The sequence below is a fragment of the Callorhinus ursinus genome, unplaced genomic scaffold (genome assembly GCF_003265705.2).
Source record: "Callorhinus ursinus isolate GAN/ISIS: 27379988/994484 unplaced genomic scaffold, GSC_fseal_2.0 scaffold9, whole genome shotgun sequence".
Taxonomy (NCBI): Eukaryota; Metazoa; Chordata; class Mammalia; order Carnivora; family Otariidae; genus Callorhinus; species Callorhinus ursinus.
This window is the reverse complement of record NW_027397071.1, coordinates 58,119,548-58,128,785: the sequence shown is the minus strand read 5'-3', so window position 1 is coordinate 58,128,785 and position 9,238 is coordinate 58,119,548. Positions and strand designations below refer to the sequence as shown.

The 9,238-nt window shown below is 45.5% G+C and overlaps 1 protein-coding gene across 1 annotated transcript in view; it reads left to right on the top strand.

Annotated features, from left to right (window-relative positions):
• The first annotated feature begins 5,729 nt into the window (after nucleotides 1-5,729).
• Nucleotides 5,730-9,238, top strand: part of ACOT11 (acyl-CoA thioesterase 11) — a 52,543-nt gene continuing 49,034 nt past the window's right edge. Inside the window, exon 1 of the mRNA XM_073896696.1 lies at nucleotides 5,730-7,378. The gene's annotated coding sequence lies outside the window, so the exon portion shown is untranslated. The remainder of the gene's footprint in view (nucleotides 7,379-9,238) is intronic.

Below are 9,238 nucleotides of genomic sequence, written 5' to 3'. Positions count from 1 at the left end.
AGAGGGAGAAGCAGGCTTCCCGCCGGGCAGGGAGCCCGATGCGGGGCTCGATCCCAGGACCCTGGGATCCTGACCTGAGCCGAAGGCAGTCGCTTAACCAACTGAGCCACCCAGGCGCCCCAAGTGTCAATATATTTAAAGATTTATTTGTTTTATTTAAAACATTTTAAAAAGATCAAATTAATTAATTAATTAATTAATTTAAGAGAGAGGTGCGGGAGGAGCAGAGGGAGAGGGACAAGCTGACTCCCTGCTGAGCACAGAGCCTGACACAGGGCTCGATCCCATGACCCTGAGATCATGACCTGAGCCAAAATCAGAGTCGGATGTCTAACCAATTGAGCCACCCAGGTGCCCCTTTATTTATTTTATTATTATTTTTAAAATTTTAAAATTTTGTTTATTTTATTTTTTTAAAGATTTTATTTATTTATTTGACAGAGAGAGAGAGAGAGCACAGGCAGGTGGAGCGGCAGAGGGAGAGGGAGAAGCAGGCTGGGGCTCGATCCCAGGACCCTGGGATCATGACCTGAGCTGAAGGTAGACGCTCAACCCACTGATCCACCCAGAAGTCCCTATTTATTTTATTTTGTTTTGTTTTATTTTATTTTATTTGAGAGAGAGAGAGAGAGAGAGAGAGAGGGAGGGAGAGAACATGAGGGAGGGGAGTGGCAGAGGGAGAGGGAGAGAGAGATAATCCCAAGCGGACTCCACGCTGAGCAAGGAGCCTGATGCAGGGCTTGATCTCACCACCCTGAGATCATTACCTGAGTGACACCAAGAGTTGGAGGCTTAACTGACTGAGTCACCCAGGCACCCTTCAATATATTTAAAAGTGTTCTAGTCATACAGAATTAAATTAGAAATTGATAACAGAAAGATATTTGGAAAATTTCCACATATTTTAGGACAAAGAAATGCACTTCTAAATAACTCATAGGTCAAAAAGAAATCACAAGAGATATTAAAAACAAGTTTGACCTGAATGAAATGAAAACACAATGTTAAAGTTTGGGGGATGCAGCTAAAGCAGTACTTGAGGGAAATTTATTGCATTAAACACATATTAGAAAAAAGGAAATAAATTATCCGAACTTTCACTGTCACAGAACCACAAAGTGAAAGCAAACTGCCTAAAAGTTAGCAGAAGATAGGATATAATAATGATAAGGGCAGAAATTAATAAACAGAGAACAGAAAAACAGTAGGAAAAACAAATGAGACAAAATATGGTATTTTGAGAAGATTAACAAAATTGATCAACCTCTAGACAGGCTGACCAGGAAAAAGAAGACTTAGGTGGCTCAGTCAGTTAAGCATCTGCCTTCTGCTTAGCTCATGATCTCCGGTCCTGAGATGGAGCCCTGTGTCAGGCTCTCGGCTCAGCAGGGAGTCTGCTTCTCCCTCTCCTTCTGCTCTTCCCCCCTGCTCATGCTCTCCCTCATTCTCTCTCTCTCTCTCTCTCTCTCAAATAAATAAATAAATAAAGGGGCGCCTGGGTGGCTCAGATGGTTAAGCGTCTGCCTTTGACTCATGTCATGATCTCCAGGTTGTGGGATTGAGCATCATGTCAGGCTCCCAGCTCAGGGGGCAGTCTGCTTGTCCCTTTCCCTCTGCCCCTCCCCTCCCCCTGCTTGTACTCTCTCTGTTTCTCTCTCTCTAAATGAATAAATAAAATCTTAAAAAGAAAATCTCTACAAAAAAAAAAAGAAAAAGAAATTACCAACTTCAGAAATGATAGAGGGGAGATCACTACAAATTCAACAGATATTAACTAGATAATAAGGCAATATTATGAATAACTTCATGCCAATAAATTAAAATATTTTTGAGAAAATGGAGAAAGATAAAAGTACCAAAGCTCATTTGAGAATAGTTAGGTTAAATAACTCTATATGGGGCGCCTGGGTGGCTCAGTTGGTTAAGCGACCGCCTTCGGCTCAGGTCATGATCCTGGAGTCCCTGGATTGAGTCCCGCATCAGGCTCCCTGCTCAGTGGGGAGTCTGCTTCTCCCTCTGACCCTCCCCCCTCTCATGTGCTCTCTCTCTCTCACTCTCTCTCTCTCAAGTAAATAAAAAAAATAAAAATAAATAACTCTATATGTATTAAAGAAATTTTATGTGTAGTTAAAAAGCCTCCCACAAAGCCTCCCATCAGCTTTACATATTGATGGCTTCACTGGCAAATTCTACCAAACATTTAAGGAAGAAATAATATCAGTTTACAAACTCTTGCAGAAAATGAGGAAAAGAATGCTTCCTAACCATTCTTCAAGTCCAGCATTACCCTGATATCAAAACCAGATAAAGATATTACAAGGAAGGACATCTGCAGAACAATATTCATAATGAACAGAGATGCAAAAATTCTTAACAAAATTTTAACAAATCAAAACCCACGATATATAAAAAATAAAATATATCTTTATGCAATACATATTATCCTAGGGATGAAAAGTTGCTTTAACATTTGAAAAGTAATCAGTGTAATTCACCATATTAACAAATTTTAGAGGACAAACCATATGATCATCTCAATAGATGCAGAAAAAGGATTTGACAAAATCTAGCATCCATCCCTGATAAAAACTTGCAGCAAACTAGATATAGAGGGAAGATCAAGAGCAAGGAGACAGTGTCAGGATCTTACCATTTGTATTTAATGTTGTGCCAGGAATTTCTAGTCAGGGCAATTAGGCAAGGCAAGAAATAAGAGGCATAGAGATTGGAAATAAAAAGGTAAAACTGTCTTTACTTTCAGACAACATGATCATCTATGAAAAAATAATTTTTTTATTTTTTATTTTTAAGCAATCTCCACACCCAATGGGGGGCTCGAACTCATGACGCTGAGATCAAGAGTTGCACGCTCTATTGACTGAGCCCGACAGGTAGCCCAGAAAATTTTAAAACATCTATAAAGTGCCACTGAAAATGAGTTTTAAAAGTTTCAAAATATATGCAAATATAGTAATATACAAAAAGCAATTGTATTTCTACATATTAGCAACATTCTGACTGAAAGTGAAATTTTTATTTTTTAAAGTTTATTTATTTTTAAGTAATCTCTACCTTGAACATGGGGCTTGAAGTCATGACCCCCTGAGATCAAGAGTCGCATGCTCCACCAACTGAGCCAACCAGTTGCCCCTGAAATTGAAATTCTTAAAGTACATTAATAAATGGTATAAGTATATGAAATGCTTAGTAATAAATTTGACAGAAGATGTGCAAGGGGTGCCTGGGTGGCTCAGTCGTTAAGTGTCTGCCTTTGGCTCAGGTCATGGTCGCAGGGTCCTGGGATCAAGCCCCGCATCGGGCTCCCTGCTCAGCAGGAAGCCTGCTTCTCCCTCTGCCCCTCCCCTGCTTGTGTTCCCTCTCTTGCTGTGTCTCTCTCTGTCAAATAAATAAAATCTTTTTTTAAAAAAAGAAGATGTGTAAGACTTGTAACTGAAAATTATGAAATATTGCAGAGAGAAATTAATGAAAACCTGAATAGATGGAGAGATACACCATGTTCATGGATCAAAAAACTCAATATTATTAATGTCAATTCTTTCCAGACTGATGGATCCAACACCATCCCTATCAAAAGGGATAAACAAAGCAAGCTTTATTTTATTTTTGAAAATGTATAAGCCGATTCTAAAATTTATTTATTTATTTATTTTTATTTTTAATTTTTTAAAAGATTTATTTATTTGGCAGAGACACAGCGAGAGAGGGAACACAAGCAGGGGGAATGGGAGAGGGAGAAGCAGGCTTCCTGCTGAGCAGGGAGCCAGATGCGGGACTCGATCCCAGGACCATGGGATCATGACCTGAGCCGAAGGCAGACACTTAACGACTGAGCCACCCAGGCACCCCAAAATTTATTTATTTTTTAAGGTAATTCTTTTTTCTTTTAAGATTGTATTTATTTATTTAACACACAGAGAGAGAGAGAGAGAGAGCAAGCACACAAGCAAGGGGAGCGGCAGGCAGAGGGAGAAACAGGACCCCCCCACTGAGCAGGGTGCATTTGGAAAGCAGCAGTTGGAAAAATGTAGTCAGTGGCCCAAGATAAACACGGCTCATCTTCTTGGAGTGTTGATTTTACTCAATCGTTTGGGGAGAAGGAGAGGGTAACATTATTCCTCTGTTAAAATTTCTATCAGGGCAAAATTTACATGGAATTTAAAATTACTAATATTGAGTTTTTTGATCCATGAACTACATTCATTAAACAACTGCTCATTTCCTTCCACCCCAGCCCCTGGCAACCACCATTCTACTTTCTATCTCTATGAATTTGACTACTCTAGGAAACTCATATAGTGGAATCGTACAGTATTGTCTTTCGTGATTGACTTATTGCACTTAGCATAATGTCCTCGAGGTTCATCCATGTTCTAGCATGTGTCAGAATTCCCTTCCTTTTTAAGGCTGAATATAGTTCATTGTATGCATGTACCACATTTTACTTATTCATTCATCAGTCGACGGACATTTGGGTTGCTTCTACCTTTTGCCTATTGTGAATAGTGCTGCTATGGACACAGGCTGTATAAATATCTCTTGGAGAATCTGTTTTCAATTCTTTTGGATATACAAAAAACTCTTATGATTCAATAATAAGACAATCAATCCAGTTTTTTTTTAATTGGGGAAAGATTTGACTAGACATTGTACCAAAGAAGAAACAAAGATCATGGTAAGTCAGCATACAAAAAGATGCTTAACAACATTAGTGGACAGGAAAGTATAAATGAAACCCACAATGATAAAGCACTCTGAATCCACTGAAATGATTCAGATTAAACTGACTGAACGAGTGCTGTGAAAGTGTGGAGGAACTGGAACTCTCAGAGGCTGCTGGTGGGAATGTGGGCCAATACCACCAGGGTGGAAAAACGTTGGCACCTTAAAAAACGTTAAACATACATCTATTGTATGACTTGGCCATTCAACTCCTAGATATGTACCTGAGAAAAATGACAGTCTATGTCCACATGTGGATTTGAACATGAACTTTCATACTGGCTTTATTTGTATACTAGCCAGCAACTAGAAACAATCCAAAATCTGTCAATAAGTGAATGAGTAACCAAATCGTGCTATAACCATAAAATGGCACTCTACTCAGCAATAGAAGGGGACAAATTATTGCCGTGTGCAACATACATATGAATTGCAAAATAACTATGCTGAGTGAATGGAGCCGGACAAAAAAGAATGCATACTGTGTGATTCCACTTGTGTAGCATTCTAGAAACGCAAACTAATCAAGAGTGACAGAGGCAGACTATTGTTTGCCTGGGGATGTGGGGGAGGGGCAGTGTGGGGCAGAAGGAAGAGATGACAAAGGGCCATAGGAAGTTTTGGGGGTGATGATATGTTCATTACCTCGACTGCGATGCTTTCACGGATATATATGTATATATATATTTATATATAATATGTATGTCAAAACTTACCAAATTATATACTTTAAATATGTGCAGTCCATTGCATGTAATAATATTTCAATAAAGCTATAAGGCAAAAATAAATAAATTCAAGTAGACCCATAAAGATAAATACTATGTCGCAACAAAAACTATGGAAAGATATTTATGATAATTGTCGAGAGAAAAAAAAGCAGATTACAAAACAGTATATCCAATATGGTCACTTGTTTTTATTTTTTAATTTTTTATTTATCATTGTTATTATTTTTTAAAAGACTTTATTTTTAAGTAATCTCTATACCCAATGTGGGGCTTGAACTCACAACCCTGAGACCAAGAGTCGCATGCTCTACCGACTGCGCCAGCCAGGTGCCCCTGGTCAGTTGTTTTTAGATAACTTGAATATCTCCAGCACTCACCATTTGATTATAAAGACTACCACATTAAAATCAAATCGTGGCTTATGCCAGCCTAGAGCCATCCTGCCAGTGTGGGAATTCCCCTGTGAAGTCCACTGCCCTGCCTGTTTTCTGGGTGTCCCCAGATGTGTCTCATTGCACTCAGAAAGCAATCTCGGATGTCATTTGCTGTTGGTGACAGCGGGAGCCTCTGTTGAGCTGAGGCTCCTGCATTAACGTTGCTAGCTGTGCCAGAGATAGGCCCACTCGTCCATGCCGCTGCCAGGCCCCATGCGTGGGATGCCCGTCATTCTGGCCCTGACGCTCTTGGACCCTTAGGGTGCTCTGAGAGCATAGCCAGAGCAAAGTAACAAGGGAAAGTGCCCCGGCTTGTTACACAGTCAGGAGGGTGGCTTGGGCCCCAGGTGGGCAGCTTGGCAGCTCTATGTCTGCGGACTGTTCTTTTCTCGGGAGAGGGCTGGGGCAGGAGTTCAAGGACCAGCCTCTGGGAGGTATCTGCAATGGCTGATCCTCTGCCCCTCCCATCCTGGTGTGGAATGCAGTCCTCCTGCCAAGCTCCTCCCCCCAAGATCCAAGATCCAAGATTCAAGATCCAAGATCCAAGATCCACCATCCAAAAGTCTTTCAGGGACCACCATCATCCTCGGTCAGGTCCAGATGAGTGGGTTTCTGCAACATGAATACTGATGGCGATTTTTCTAGGCAGCTCCTTATGCCTATGATCATATCATGTATTTCATATCATATCATATTACATTATACAACATACCATATGTAGACACACACGGTGGGGGAGGAGGGTTGCCTCTATCTCCCCAGTTAGCATGTCTGCTAACTTTCTGCATCTTTCAGCTCTAGTCTAGTTGGAAGCACATACCTTAAAATATTAACAGTGATTCTCTCTGAGGAAAGAGACCATGGAGGGTATTCATTTTCTTTGTTCTGTTCTGAGCCGTCCGTTGTAATTTTTTTCTCTGAATATCCATTAGGGCAAGACGGTGTGTGCGGCTCAGAGGCTCGTCTCAGCCCCCGGCTGAGAGTTTGGCACGCAGTAGATGCTCCATAAAGGTGCGAACGAATAGCAGGGATTACTTGTCCAGACCGTAAGGAGCTGGTTTAGCAATAACAGGCAGGCGGCTTTGGCGCACTGGCGCCTGGCCTGCTCCACGTGGACCCTGCCAGGTCCGGCGCCCGTGGTTCCGGCTCTGCCCGGCGCCCCGGCATTGACGCCTGGCGGGGCGGGGTGTCTGGCGCCACCGGGCCGGGTGCCCTGGCCCTCTGCGATCGCGGCCGCGCGGGCAGCCCGGGCCGCCCCACCCGTGCGGGGGGAAGGGAGGGGACCAGAGTCATCAGGAGCTCGCCAGGCCGCTTCCGGCGCCTCGCGCAGCCTCCCCCAATCAGGCTCTGCTCTGGCACCTCCATGCCCGGTTCTGAGCGTCTCCCCGCGGAGCTGCTTCTCCGAACGTTCCCCGCAGGCTCCCCCGGCCTCCGCCCTGCAAGCTGTTGGGTCTACAGGGTCGCACCTCTTGGGTAAGACCGGGGGCCTCCCGCAGTCCCTCCCCTGCCTCCCTGCCTCCCTGCCTTGCGAAGGACCGCACTCTCTGGGACCCTCCTGCTCCTAAAGAGAGTCCCAGCACTCTCTTTAGGCAAAGCTGCCTCTACCCCGGACTGGGCGCCAGACAAGCCACCTGGTGCCTGGTGCCCTCTTGCTCAGGCACGCTGAGGCATGAAGCATCCTGGGGTTTGAGCTGAGATGGGCCCGCCTCTCAGTAGGCTGGGGGAGGCTGGCACCGGGTCAGGGCCTGTGGACCCAAGCCTCAGAGTCCAGAGGGTGCAGCCAATGTGACTCACTGGGACATGGGGTGGGTGGGGGAGCACTAGCCCTTGTTGTGAGGGCAACCTCCCTGCAAGGGCCAGTCCAGGAGGTGGGGCTGGGTCCTCACCCGCAGCAGCTGGGCCCAGGAGTTGGTTCTGGCGCCGGCAGATGCAGGTGGTGAGAGAGGAGCAGGCAGGTCATGTTGGAGCCTGCTAGGCAGGATGGAGTTTAGGATTGGCTGGGCAGGTCCAGTAGTCTGCTCATGCATCCCGCGTCTGGCCTCCGGGGCTTGTTGGCACCCCCACCTCCCCATCTCCACCCACTGCTTTCCTTGCCCAGCTTCTCTGTAAAGGGCTGTGGTTCTGAGGGGGGCCTGGCCTTGGAGCGATGTTGTCACCTCCACTTCCTGTCTTGCTGGTATCACTACCTCCCTCCATTGTTCCTCCCTCCTGTCCGCCTTCCCATTTATCCCACAACTTCCTGTATTCTGCCATGCCGAGGCCAAGGGGCCCCCAGAAGGAACTGGAGTCTTCAGCTTGGAGAACAGGAGAAGATGATTCATTCATTCATTTGATCATTCATGTACACACGTATTTGCTTCCACTCACTCACTCTTTCCCCTTCAATTACTCCTTCATTCATTCTCGGGACACTTACTGAGCATCCGCTATGTTCAAGACCCTGTGTGTTTGATGGGAGCGCAGGCAGGATACTCTGATGAATCAACTCCATCCCTGCAGCCAACCGTTCAAGGTCAAGAAGGGGAAATTAGCACAAATCAGCCCAATTTAAGGGAAAAAACAGTGTGAGAGAGAAACGAAGGGCTGTGAAGTGTGTTGGGGGGAAGCGGGGGGGGGGGCAGGGGGACTGAGGAGGCGGATGGAAGTCCCACTTAGGAGGGGCACAGAAGACTTCCTGGAGGTGGTGCCATTTGAGCCAGGCCTGGGTGGGGGGCAGGGTTGGGACGTAGAGCTCTCAGAGGGCATCTGGACAGAGGGAACAGCAGGAACAGAGGGACGCGCAGGTGTGTGAGTGAACGGTTGGGAGCTCTGTTCACGGCTGGAGAAAATGAGAAGAAACGAGTGTGGATGGGGCAGAGGACAGGACATGGGCTCCCATCTGTCCGCCTTCTGTCGCAGGCCAGGGGAGCAGCCTTGTTCTGGGTGACCCAGAGCCATGGTCATGGGGTAATGGCAAGACCCTTGTGGCTATTAGAGCTCTTTAATTGTTCAGTCAGCCTTAGATGGAGTGAGCCCTTCAATCTTGGAGGCATGTAAGTGGAGGCTGGGATGGTAGGGGTGTGTGTGTGTGAGAGGAGCGGGGGACAGTTATAGGTTCTGACCCATGGAGGGGTTCAGTTAGGGCAGTTCTGAAGGTGGGAGTTGGAGTGGATGATGTCAGAGGTCCCTTCCTACCCAGAGTCCTATCTGGAAAGGCTAAAAGGCCCAGCAGAGGGAATTCCTGGAGTTTGGTTTTGTATTCATTCACTCATTTCCTCATTTGACCCTATGTCCCTCCCTCCCTCCCTCCCTCCCTCCCTCCCTCCTTCCTTCCTTTCTTCCTTCCCTCCTTCC